Source organism: Triticum aestivum, chromosome 4A (genome assembly GCF_018294505.1).
Source record: "Triticum aestivum cultivar Chinese Spring chromosome 4A, IWGSC CS RefSeq v2.1, whole genome shotgun sequence".
NCBI classification, from domain to species: Eukaryota; Viridiplantae; Streptophyta; class Magnoliopsida; order Poales; family Poaceae; genus Triticum; species Triticum aestivum.
In genome coordinates this window covers 409,670,309-409,683,503 of record NC_057803.1, presented here as the reverse complement: position 1 = coordinate 409,683,503, position 13,195 = coordinate 409,670,309, and positions in this window count along the sequence as shown.

The window sequence follows — 13,195 nt, the reverse complement described above, 5'->3', positions numbered from 1 at the left end:
TAATGTCACGTTTCATGTTCATGGTAATGAGCATACGGTACACTTTCGGAGGAAACAACCTCAAGTTCATAGTATCAACTCTATTGGAAAAATTCCATCGATTATATTTGGAGGTTTAGAATTTCCTCTTCCTACTGTCAAGAAGAAATATGATATTCTTATTATTGGGGATGTGCATATCCCCATTGAGGTAACTTAGTGTTTTTCGAAATTTCTCTGGCTTCATGATTATCGGAATGAGTTTGTTAACAAGACTTGATCAACCTTGTTAGTGGATTCTTTTTTATGAGCATGAGATGGATGAAACTAGAAGCACAAACTTCTGTACCCCACTTTTACTTTTTATTATTTATATTAAATAAAGTAAAAATAGTATTTTTCTGTCTGTTTCCTGACTTATCTGTGCAATATAAAAATATCCCGAAAATAAAAGTCCTCAAAATGACATGCCAATTTAATATGATTTTTTCAAGAATATTTAAGGATTTACTGTGCAAAAAATACCGCGGGAGGAGCTGCCACCTGGCCAGGAGGGTGGTGGGCGCGCCCCCCCTCTAGGGCGCGCCCCCCTGCCTCGTGGGCCCACGGTGGCCCTCCTCCACTTATCCCAGAACCCATCTTCTTCCTCTGTCTCACACAAACCCGAAAAACCAACTCAAGCACGAGTTCCAGCCACTTTTGTTGTGATTTTCGATCTCCTTGCTCAAAGCACCTCTCGCAAAACTGCTTGGGGAGATTGTTCCTTGGTATGTGACTCCTCCATTGGTCCAATTAGTTTTTGTTCTAGTGCTTTATTCTTTGCAAATTTGTGCTGCACAGGTGACCATGTTCTTGAGCTTGCATGTCAAATTTATATGGTTCCAAGTAGTTCTAGTGCTTGATATAGGCTCTAGGCACTTGTAGGAGTAGTTTCTATTAGTTTTATTGAAGTTGGTTCACTTTTGTTTGAAGTTACTAAAAATTTCAGAATTTTTCAAAGAAAGACATTATGCTTAGGAAGATGTTCCAAGGTGGTTCCTCTAAGAAGCAAGGATCCAGGATTGCTATGCACGATGCTGACGAGGATCCACCAAGAGACGCTCCCGTACGGCCTTGCAAATGGCCGTCGGAAAATTTTATGGATAGTGCGGGAATTAAAGAAGAATTCAAAGCATATTTGCGCAATGCCGGTCTTGAGGATTTTGAGGCTAACAAATGCCCCCGGTATCATGATCTCACAAGTTCATTTGTGAGGAGGTTTGAGTATTCATCTTCACGTAATTCTCCTTCAGTCATGTTCGATCTCTATGACAAATCTTATACCATGGACTTGGAGGATTTCACTTCTGCTTGCAAACTTCCATCATGGGGTAGTGTTAGGGATCCCCCTAAATCTGAATTTAGAAACTTTCTTGCTAGTATAACTGTGGGGGAATCTAGAGATATAACGCAAGCTACCATAGGGAGCATTCACTTTCCTGCTATACATTATTTTTCTCTTTTCATCGGTAGATGCATAAATGCTAAGGATGAAGCATGTCACATGTGTGTCCCTGATCTTAGCATTCTTAGGAGTGCTGTGTTAGGAGACCAATCTTATCATATGGGAGCCATTGTAGCTCGTAGGTTGCATCATAATAGACATAATGGAGATTTCTTTGGAGGAATTTATGCAACCCGCTTAGCTCATTTTCTTGAGATAGACATTCGTGAGGGTGATACGGAGTTGCCTCCTGCATATTTAGATTATGACTCTATGGCTTCACACCAGTTTGTCGAGAGGCCTGAATCACCTCTCTTATATCATTTAATTTTTGATAAATGACGTGTTTTCCGTATTACTCTCCCTGCTCCCGCCTTATTTGATTCACAGACAAAAAGAAGATATGTTATTACCAGAGAGGAAGCAGAAGAGTACGAGAGAAGAGCGGAGGCAGCTTGACTCCACGCTGCAGCTCAGCAGGCGATAACCGCTGCACAACAGTATGATCCCAACTATTCTTCCTCATCACAGTACGACCCCAACAACTATTATTATGGATATCCGCCAGGCCAGCCGTGGCCATAGACCAACTTAGGACAAAAGCCTAAGCTTCGGGGAGTACGTATTTCTCACCGACATTACATTTATGTTCGCACACACTCATTACTAGATGTCGGTGCTCATACTGTTTCACTGTAATATCCATGCTAGTTTATTTTCCTTTTCCTGCTTTCTTCTTGTGTGTTTGTTAAACATTAAGAAAAACAAAAAAAATAGTAGTAGTTTATTTTTCTGCTGTAGTAGTAATGATTAAGAAGAAAACCCAAAAATATTTCCCATTCTTCTTTTGCTTGTTGGGAGCTTTCCCGTGTAAATAGTTTTATTTGTTTTCTTTTCTTTGGGGGTCCGTAGGAGAAGACCATAATTAAATTGTTGAAGTGGCTCTTATATGCATTATTGTTGATTTAACCAAGAGCCCATATTGCCTTGTCTTCTCCTGTTTATCGAATGCTCGCAGATTCCAGCTTAGTCCAATGCACGTACTCTTATTATTATTCACACCATTTGGTCATGTAAGTGAAAGGCAATTATGATGATATATGATGGACTGACTGAGATGAGAAAAGCTTGTATGAACTCGACCTCTTTTGTTTTTGTAAATATGATGAGTCCCTCGTTCTTGATTCAGCTTATTATGAATAAACATGTTTGCAATGACAATTAGAGATCATAGTTGCTTGTGCCATGCTTGATTAGCTATGAGTGATAATGGTTTACCTTGTGTGCCAACATGCTATTGAGATGATTATGATGTGGTATGATGGGGTGGTATCCTCCTTTGAATGATTTAAGTGACTTGACTTGGCACATGTTCACGCATGTAGTTGAAACAAAATCAACATAGCCTTCACGATATTTATGTTCATGGTGGATTATATCCTACTCATGCCTGCATCCAATGTTTATTAATTTTAATGCATGTACATGGCTGTTGTCACTCTCTAGTTGGTCGCTTCCCAGTCTTTTGCTATCCTTCACTTGTACTAAGCGGGAATACTGCTTGTGCATCCAATCCCTTAAACCCCCAAGTCATTCCAGATGAGTCCACTATACCTTCCTATATGCGGTATCTACCTGCCGTTCCAAGTAAATTTGTATGTGCCAAACTCTAAACCTTCAAATAATCATTCTGTTTTGTATGCTCGAATAGCTCATGTATCAACCAAGGCTGTCCTTATCTTCCGTGTTAGGCTGGTTATTCTCAAGAGGAGTGGACTCCGCTCCTCACTCATGAGAAAATGGCTGGTCACCGAGATGCCCAGTCCCATGCTTTATGCAAACTAAATCAAAATTAATTGCAAACAAAACTCCCCCTGGGACCTGATGTATGTTGGAGGCACTCGTTGTTTCGAGCAAGCCATGGATTGATGCTTGTTGGTGGAGGGGGAGTATAAACTTTACCATTCTATTTGGGAACCGCCTATACTGTGCTTAGCATGGAAGATATCGCCATCTCTTAGTTGTTACATTGACAATGAAAGTATACCACTCAAAATACAATTTATCTCTATTTCAAAACCGAGCTCTGGCACCTCTACAAATCCCTGCTTCCCTCTATGAAGGGCCTATGCATTTACTTTTATGTTGAGTCATCACCCTCTTATTAAAAAGCACTAGCTGGAGAGCACAGCTGTCATTTGCATTCATCACTATTAATCTATGTTGGGTGTGACTATGATTGGATCTCTTTTGCCATGAATTATAATGTTTAGTCAGTCCTTGATCTTTAAAGGTGCTCTGCATTTATGTTTTGCGGTCTCATAAAGGGCTAGCGAGATACCATCTTGTTATATCATATTATGATTGTTTTGAGAAAGTGTTGTCATCCGAGATTTATTATTATGACTTGCTAGTTGATTATGCTATTGATATGAGTAATTATGAGACCTGAGAATTATTGCAAATGTGGTTAGTTATGATCTATGCTGAAAACTTGAATGCTGGCTTGACATAGTTACAACAACAAGAGCAAACAGAGTTTGTAAAAGTTTTTCTTTCTTTCTTTTAGTTTGTCAACTGAATTACTTGAGGACAAGCAAGGGTTTAATCTTGGGGGAGTTGATACGTCTCCGTTGTATCTACTTTTCCAAACACTTTTTCCCTTGTTTTGGACTCTAACTTGTATGATTTGAATGGAACTAACCCGGACTGACGCTGTTTCAGCAGAATTGCCATGGTGTTGTTTAATGTGTAGAAAACAAATATTCTCGGAATGACCTGAAACTCCACGGAACATCTTAGAAAAAATAATAAAAAATCCTCACCAAAGATAAAGACCAGGGGGCCCACACCCTTCTCACGAGGGTGGGGGGCGCCCCCCCTAGGGCGCGCCCCCTACCTCTTGGGCCCCGTGGATGCCCTCCGACGCCAACTCCAACTCTATATATTTGCTTTCGGAGAGAAAAATCAGAGAGAAGAAATCTTCGCGTTTTACGATACGGAGCCGCCGCCAAGCACTAAAACCTCTCGGGAGGGCTGATTTGGAGTCCGTTCGGGGATCCGGAGAGGGGGATTCGTTGTCGTCGTCATCATCAACCATCCTCCATCACCAATTTCATGATGCTCACCGCCGTGCGTGAGTAATTCCATCGTAGGCTTGCTGGACGGTGATGGGTTGGATGAGATTTATCATGTAATCGAGTTAGTTTTGTTAGGGTTTGATCCCTTGTATCCACTATGTTCTGAGATTGATGTTGCTATGACTTTGCTATGCTTAATGCTTGTCATTTGGGCCCGAGTGCCATGATTTCAGATCTGAACCTATTATGTTTTCATGAATATATGTGAGTTCTTGATCCTATCTTGCAAGTCTATAGTCACCTACTATGTGTTATGATCCAGCAACCCCGAAGTGACAATAATCGGGACCACTCCCGGTGATGACCATAGTTTGAGCAGTTCATGTATTCACTATGTGCTAATGCTTTGTTCCGGTTCTCTATTAAAAGGAGGCCATAATATCCCTTAGTTTCCAATAGGACCCCGCTGCCATAGGAGGGTAGGACAAAAGATGTCATGCAAGTTCTTTTCCATAAGCACGTATGACTATATATGGAATACATGCCTACATTACATTGATGAATTGGAGCTAGTTTTGTGTCACCCTATGTTATGAATGTTACATGATGAACCGCATCCGGCATAATTATCCATCACTGATCCGGTGCCTATGAGTTTTCCATATACTGGTTTACGCTTATTTACTTTCCCGCTGCTATTGTTACAATCACTACAAAATACCAAAAACATTACTTTTGCTGTCTTTACTTTTGTTGCCGCTACCACCACTATCATATTACTGTGCTACAAAACACTTTGCTGCAGATACTAAGTTTCAAGGTGTGGTTGAATTGACAACTCAGCTACTAATACTTGAGAATATTCTTTGGCTCCCCTTGTGTCGAATCAACAAATTTGGGTTGAATACCCTACCCTCGAAAGCTCTTGCGATCCCCTATACTTGTGGGTTATCACCCACCGCTAGCGTGCAACCTGTACCAGGGCTGGTGGACGTACAATGCAGAGGCGTCCCAGGTGCGACTGTACAGGGAGCTGGAGTGCGAGTTCTTGACGGAGCAGGCGACCTGCATGCGCAACAGCCGCCGCGATGACTCGCACCAGCGGTGGCGCTGGCAGCCTTCCTCCTGCGACCTCCCCAGGTACCATCCATCCATCCATCCCCAATTCAATTTAGTTCATCAGCACTCATAGATCTCAACCCAACCGAATTGAATCTTGTTGTAGGTTTGTTGCGCGGTTGCTGCTGGAGCGGCAGTGGAACAAGAGGCTGATGTTCGTGGGGGACTCCCTGAAGTCGATGGTGTGGCTGGTGTCATCGGCGATCCCTTCGCGCGACCAAAAGTCCCTGGCCAAGTTCGTGGGGCCAAAAAACTCTCTCAACGTGTTCATGGCGGCGTATTACAACGCGGCGGTGGAGTTCTACTGGGAGCTCCAACTCGAATGACCCACAGGCGCACGGTGTGCTGGACCCCGTCATCACCTGGTGATCCATTCCCAAGCATGCCCAGCACTAGCGAGCCGCCCACTTCCTCATCTTCAACATCTACATCAGGTGGCTCAACAACTTCGAGATGAAAGTGTTGTGAGTCCTTCGTCGTCCCTCCATTACTTGCTTGGTTCAGTGAATGAATCGTTGTGAGTGATGAAGATGTTGATGATTGATAGGGATTCTTGCTGGTTGCAGGAAGAATCCTCGGGCGTTGCCGGACAAGTACACGAGTGCAAGCACAACGTAACATATTGGGCAAACTGGCCATTCTACATGTTTGGTCTTGGATCGGCAAGGTACATCAGCGGTGTCAGGTTCTCTAGCTAGGTCCAGAAGATTGAAGGAGTACATGCCATAGATCAAGTTCGTGGTGGATACAGGAGGTGTGATCCACTTCACCATGCTAGACCCGAAGGGCGCAAAGTCTATCTCATGAACTAGCCATGCATCTTGCTCAACACCTTTCCATATATGTACAATCAGGCAGGTATTTCCTCGCGTACGCGGTTGCTGGCTGCTAGATTAAACTTCTATTTCAGAGCGTTCCAGGTTGTGTGAGTGCATGTTTGACCAATTGCAGTTTATCCTGACTAAGGTTCTACATTGCATGCCTCGAATACCTGATCATGTGGCTTCCTTTTGTTAGCTTTGAGTGCTCAATGTAGAGGTTTCCCTTCTTGAGTCATACATACCTCAAATCGATAGTTCTCTCTAACTTCACAAATATTTGATGCGTGTATATATCACTTTATTTAGGAAATACTCAAATTGCAGAGTTTCTTTCATTGTTAATAACTTGAATAACTTGGATTACTCTGAAATCAGACTCCCTTTTCAAAGCACAATAGGACTTCTTTTTATAGACACATTTCAACTATGGTGCTCATATCTTTTTTTCTGGGAAGTGCTATATACGTTAAGATTCCTCCACCATGTCTACCACACCTCTCATCCTTTTCTAAGATGTTGACTACCGAATAATGACCCAAGTTAACAAGATTGGCAGAGGTTCTATCTCATACACTAAATCTATCATCGAACCCATCATAGGTGCATTGCAACGTTTGATAATTGTTGTCAATTGAGAAGGGGGATTTGCCTCATTGAAGATACAGATAAAAGATTTTCTGACCTCATATCGATTCTTACTTCCATTCCTCATGTCTCCTATGTCTCACGTCTCTTACACGGGCAGAATGACCTGGGCCGTAGATTATTCGGTAAACGAGGGCAGTGGCAGCACTAGAGTGAAGCATGGCTGGTTGAGGAATAATTTATTTAAATCATTTACTTACAGACTAATGTTCTCTATGCTTGTTTTAGTGAACGCTTGTAATTTTGTTTGAGGGCATATCATGGGTGCACTACTAATTTAATAATCTTAGCAATGTAATGTTAATCCACCTAATATGATATAATAGCTAAAACTAGCAGACATGCTTCCGTCTTCATGGTGCTATGATATTAATCATTTGGGAGTAAATTTGCTAACCCAGATCCTCAAATCTACTTTTTTCTAGAACTCTACATCTCGAAGTCTGAGGCACTGGCATACTTAGCCATGCCATTAAGAAGCCAAACCCATAGGTTGGGAGCGAGATGTTCGTCCACGCTGTTGCTTGCCTGCCTGCCCGTGAAGCTTCGCCACCATGTAAAACCATTTCAAGCCGCTCGATATACTCTTATTTCTTCTGATTACATGTTTTGTATATGTGGGTGCTCGTAGTATGTATTAGGGTTAATTGAGCATTTGATTCAGCCATAGTATTGATGCCGCACGTACAACATGTTCCAGATATATTTCTAGAATAACCCATGTCTATATAGGTTCAAGACTATTACAGTCCATGTCGTTTTGGTACTTGTATGTTCATACGGCCAACCATTGGCCAGTATTTGGTTGTACAGCAGGAGATGATATGACTTCAGTTCTTCTTCACATAAACATCTCGATCCTTATTTTTTCTTCATACGACCAACCATTGGCCAGGTACTACTATTCTAAAGTAACTGAATTTATCTTATTTCATTTGATTAGTACTGTTGGGCTGCTGGTAGTTATTGTTCAGAAGCCTGATTGTATATTGATGGTGAACTCTGTCTGTCTTTATCCCAATTTAAGATGTTATGGTGCTACCCAACTGGGATTTGTCACTTTGTGTGACAGAGAGATATCTCTGAGGCCTCTTGGTAATACAACATCGCAAGAAGCTCCATGTGACTAATGAGTTTAGTCACAGGATCTTGTATTATAGAACGAGTAAAGAGACTTGCTGGTAACGAGATTGACCTAGGTATAGAGATACCGACAATCGAATCTAGGGCTAGTAACATATCGATGAACAAAGGGAATTGTATACATGATTGTATTAATCCCAGACATTATGGTTCAACCGATAAAGATCTTCGTGGAATATGTTGGAATCAATATTGGCATCTAGGTCCCGCTATTAACAAATGACCGGAGAGGTGTCTCGATCATGTCTACATGATTCTCGAACCCGTAGGGTCGCACGCTTAATGTTTGGTAGCGCTTGGGTAATGTTGAGATGTTAATAGTGGAAAGTCTGAAAGTATTTTGAAGTCCCGAATATGGTTCGGGACATCACGAGGATCACCAGAATGGTCCATAGGTAAAGATTTATCTATGGGAAGTCATATTTAGGGTTCCGGAAAAGTTCATGCAGGAAGGTTCTAGAAGGTTTCGGGGGTTCCACCATGGGGCCCAATGACCCGACAAGGGCCCACATGGACCGAGGGGTGGGGCTACAGCCCACATGGGCTGGCCTCCCATTCCCCAAGGCACATGTTGTTTAAATCTATATATAAGGTCTTATCTCTAAATTTAAAGGGTTGAATCTAGAGATAATATGTTATCTCCAAGTTTAAAGGGATTTCTCCCTTGTGGCTGGCCCTGGGAGGGTTATGGGCGCCTCCCTGCCCCCTAGCCTATATATAGAGGGCCAGGCACATGGGGGCAACAACCCCTTCACCTTGTCGATTGCCTCTTCCACCTCCTCGCATGTTTCTCCAGTACGCGCTTGGCGAAGCCCTACCAAAATTTTGTTGCGACCAAAACCACCATACCGCCATGCTAGTTTTGATCTCATCTAGCTCCTCTCCCCCGCTTGCTAGATCAAGAAGGAGAGGACACCATTGAGCTAAATGTGTGCTAATCTCGGAGGTGCTGTCCGTTTGGCACTAGATCAGATTGGATCATGAAGAGTACGAATACATCAACCATGTTACATACACTAACGCTTTTGGACTACAAGGGTACGTAGACACACTTCGCTCTCATTATTATGCATCTCCTAGATCGGATCTTTGGTGTCTCATAGGATTTTTTTGATTTTTGTGCTTCATTCCCCATTAGTACTCATGTCCTAGCTCCGAATTAGGGTTATCAAAGTATATTAGACTAAACTAAAGAGGGCTTTGCTCATCTACCACTCCATTGGAGATCAGTACCTACGAGGATAAGATCCTCATTGGATTCAAGAGCTCTTAGGAGAAGATCCATCAAGGGATACAATACCTTGGAGATCAATACCTATGAGGAGAAGATCCTTCATTGGATTCAAAACCTCTTAGGAGAAGATCCATCAATGGATGCAAGACCGCATCTCTCCTAGGGATTTTGGAAGACTATCTACCCCCCAAGACCTCAATTCTACTAGGGGTTTGGGAAGAACCTTACCATGCTACTCGTTCCCCTAATTGATTTTGTATCTTCTTGATCTTGTGTGTGTTCGCCTTGAGAGTGGATGTGTGATTGGGATCTTGTCTTGAGTGTTCCTCTTTTTCCTGTCATGTTTTTGAGTTTCTCTTGATTCCCTTGAAAATTGTGAAAGATTGGGACACCTTGGGCTTTTCCCTACATCTCTTTATCAAAAGAAAACTCTAGAGGAGTACAAGTGCCTTTGTTTGATCATATGGCATATCATATACCCCCTATGCAATTACAAAGTTTTGGCAACTCATTGTCGAAACAGTCTAAAAGCATTGGGGGCACTCCGATGAAGAGTGGACTAAAATTTACAGGAAAAGGTTTAAAGCTCACCAGGCTGCAACATGAGCCGAAATACTTGAGAATTAACAAACAAAATAAGAGTGGTCTAGTTAATAATGATAATTCAGTTATTGAAAAATCAGAATAAAATAGTACATGTGCCGAATTTACTAAAGAAAAATAAGAATACAAGGTGTTGGGGAGGTATCCGAAAGCATAAAAAAGTATCATTCATGTTATACTACTCAAAAAGTTTTAATCCCTTATGTAATTCAAAGAAAAGTTAAAGCAACTCACAATAATAATACTTAACTATTTATTTATTAAATTTCCAAAATTTGGGAAATTTGGCAATGTAACACTCATAGTTTCACCAAAACAGGATGTTAAACACCACATTACAAATAGAAGTGATTCATTGCCCTACAAAGAAAACACCATGAATAAAATAAAATGCATTGCCCTACAATGCCATTTAGACATCTGATTGTCACTTTTTGCAAGTAACATTCATGTAGGGAAATGCCTTGGTCACAACAACTTAGGTTTTAACGTATTCTAGGTACCAACAAGAGCCTTACAAGCGGGACATGGACACATCATCTTTCCTCTCCATATCCACTACTTTGACTTCTGCTTTGGCGGCGACAATCATGCGAGTGATGTACCGGTAATTGCAGTGAGGTAGGCTTCGACCATGACGACATATTTGTTTTAAAGGAGCACTTCATCCTCAGCCTTCTCAGAGTACAAGTGGGCATCATCAACATACCAAAGGGCGATGCACTCCTCGAGGATCTCACCCGGGATGTGTACACACGGGTGCCTTGTTCTGACATGGCTGATGCGAGGTGGGTACATGCGAAGATAAGTGGCAAAGAGGATGATAGGTGACTTCGGCGAAGACGAGAGCATCAACCGGTTTATATAAGCTACAACAGGAAAAGGGCGCAGCCCGACGTGGAACATCGTGTGGAGAAGGTAAACGAGCGTTGGTGGGCGAGACATGCGCCTGCCATTCATGGGCTAGTATCCTAGGATTGGAACGGGTGACTACGCCATCGGTAGGGTAGGAAGAAAGAGCTAAAACTTTTTTTAATAAAACGGTGGATTATTCTCTACCTTATGCATTCAAAACGGACCGAGGCCCGAATGACCAGAGTCATTTACATGAAGGTGATGTGAGCACCGCACTGGACGTATAGTAGGCCACCACCAGACCTTGTTAGAAACAGAAGCAGAACAAAAGAAGAAGAGGGGTTAAAAGTCTAACTATGGCACATCTCTTTGGCCCAGGTTTTTAGGATCCCCTTCTCGTTTTCTCTTGGTGCACGAACACTCCAAATTATGAGTAGCTCGGAGATCTCCCTCAAGGTTCTATTGTCACGCCAAATCTCGTCATGAAAGACTTGTGCATTCCTGGCGTGCCAGAGGGCCACTGCGCATGCCGCAAAGAAGATGTTCCAGAGCCTACCATATAGTCTTTATGGTACCAGGGAGGTGACGAAGTTGCTCATCGTTGTGGCTGAAATTGCATTGTCGATGAGCATTGCCTTGGACCAAACTTTGTGTGCAGGTTGGCACCTGAGCATCATGTGATGCATGGTCTCAGCCGCTGGACAACGCTCATAGTCGTTGTGTTTAACGACTCTCATCTAGTGTTTTTGGAGCATGTCATTCCTTGTGTTGTGTCTGTCCTTGAGAGCAATCCAGAGAAAGATGCGGTGCCTTTTGGGTATAATTTTATTCTAGATGAATGATGCCATCGGGCAGTCCATACCCCTGAAAGTAAGCAACTTATAATGCAAAGCAATTGGCCTTCTGACATCTGGTGTATCAGCCTCTGGTGAGATGTTGAGGAGCAGGCTGCTGAGGGCTTGTAACTCTTGGGAGGTAGTAGCAAAGAGGTTCGGATGTAGCTGTATCATCCAAAGTCTATTTGTGTGTTGGGAGGCAACGGTGCATTACTTGGAAGTGGATAAGGTGTTGGGAAGCAGAACATGAGACGTCCACAGTCTAGCCATAGTTCGCACCAGAACGAGATGTGGGTGCCATTGCCGAGCTCGCATCTTGTAGCCTGCTGAACTAGTGCATACATGACTTGAGGCAATGCCATATAGCAGTATCCCCACTTTGCGGGCTGGTAAGTATGGCCCTTTGACAATACTTGGTAGCAAACCACTAAGAGCAAGGTACATTACTGTGTTGAAGAATCTACGTGAAAACCTTGCAAACCATAGCCTTATTGTGAGAAGCAACATCGCAAACCCCCAGACCACCATTCTGTCTCGGAAGCGTGAAAAAATCCCAAGCGAAGAGGCATTGGCCCCCATTGTGTGGTTATTGCCACGCCACAAGAACCCTCTCAAGATTTGTTCCAATCTGTCCAAGGACTGCTTGGGCCATAAAAAGCAGCCCATGAAATAACTGGGTATTGACACAAGGACAGCGTTGATCAAGGTGAGCCTTCCTCCCCATGAAATAAAAGTGGCCAGCCAACCCGACAATCTTCTGTCAACTCGGTGGATGATTGGCATTAGCAAACCATGAGTGATCTTACGAGTAGGGAGTGGTAGCCCCAGGTATGTGCAGGGGAAAGGCTGTAATGCCCCGTATGTAACCTACCATATTTGTATTCCAACTCTTGCCATTTCCGACACTAAGTTATGATATTTCCTTGTTGTCGGGTTTTTGTCTTCGTGTGCTTTTGTCTCTGTCATGCATCTCATATCATGTCATCATGTGCATCGCATTTGCATACGTGTTCGTCTCATGCATCCGAGCATTTTCCCCATTGTCCGTTTTGCATTCCGGCGCTCCTTTGTCCTCCGGTGTCCCCTTTTGCCTCTTTTCGTGTGCGGGTGTTAAACGTTCTCTGATTGGACCGAGACTTGCCAAGCGGCGTTGGTTTACTACCGGTAGACCGCCTGTCAAGTTTCGTGTCATTTGGACTTCGTTTGATACTCCAATGGTTAACCAAGGAACCGAGAAGGCCTCGTGTGTGTTGCAGCCCAACACCCCTCCAAAGTGGCCCAAACCCCACCTAAACCCCGTCCATCATCTAGGTCGTTCGATCATGATCGTGTGGCCGAAAACCATGCTCAATTTGGAGCCTCCTAGCTCCCTCTACCTATAAAAAGGCACTCCTCCC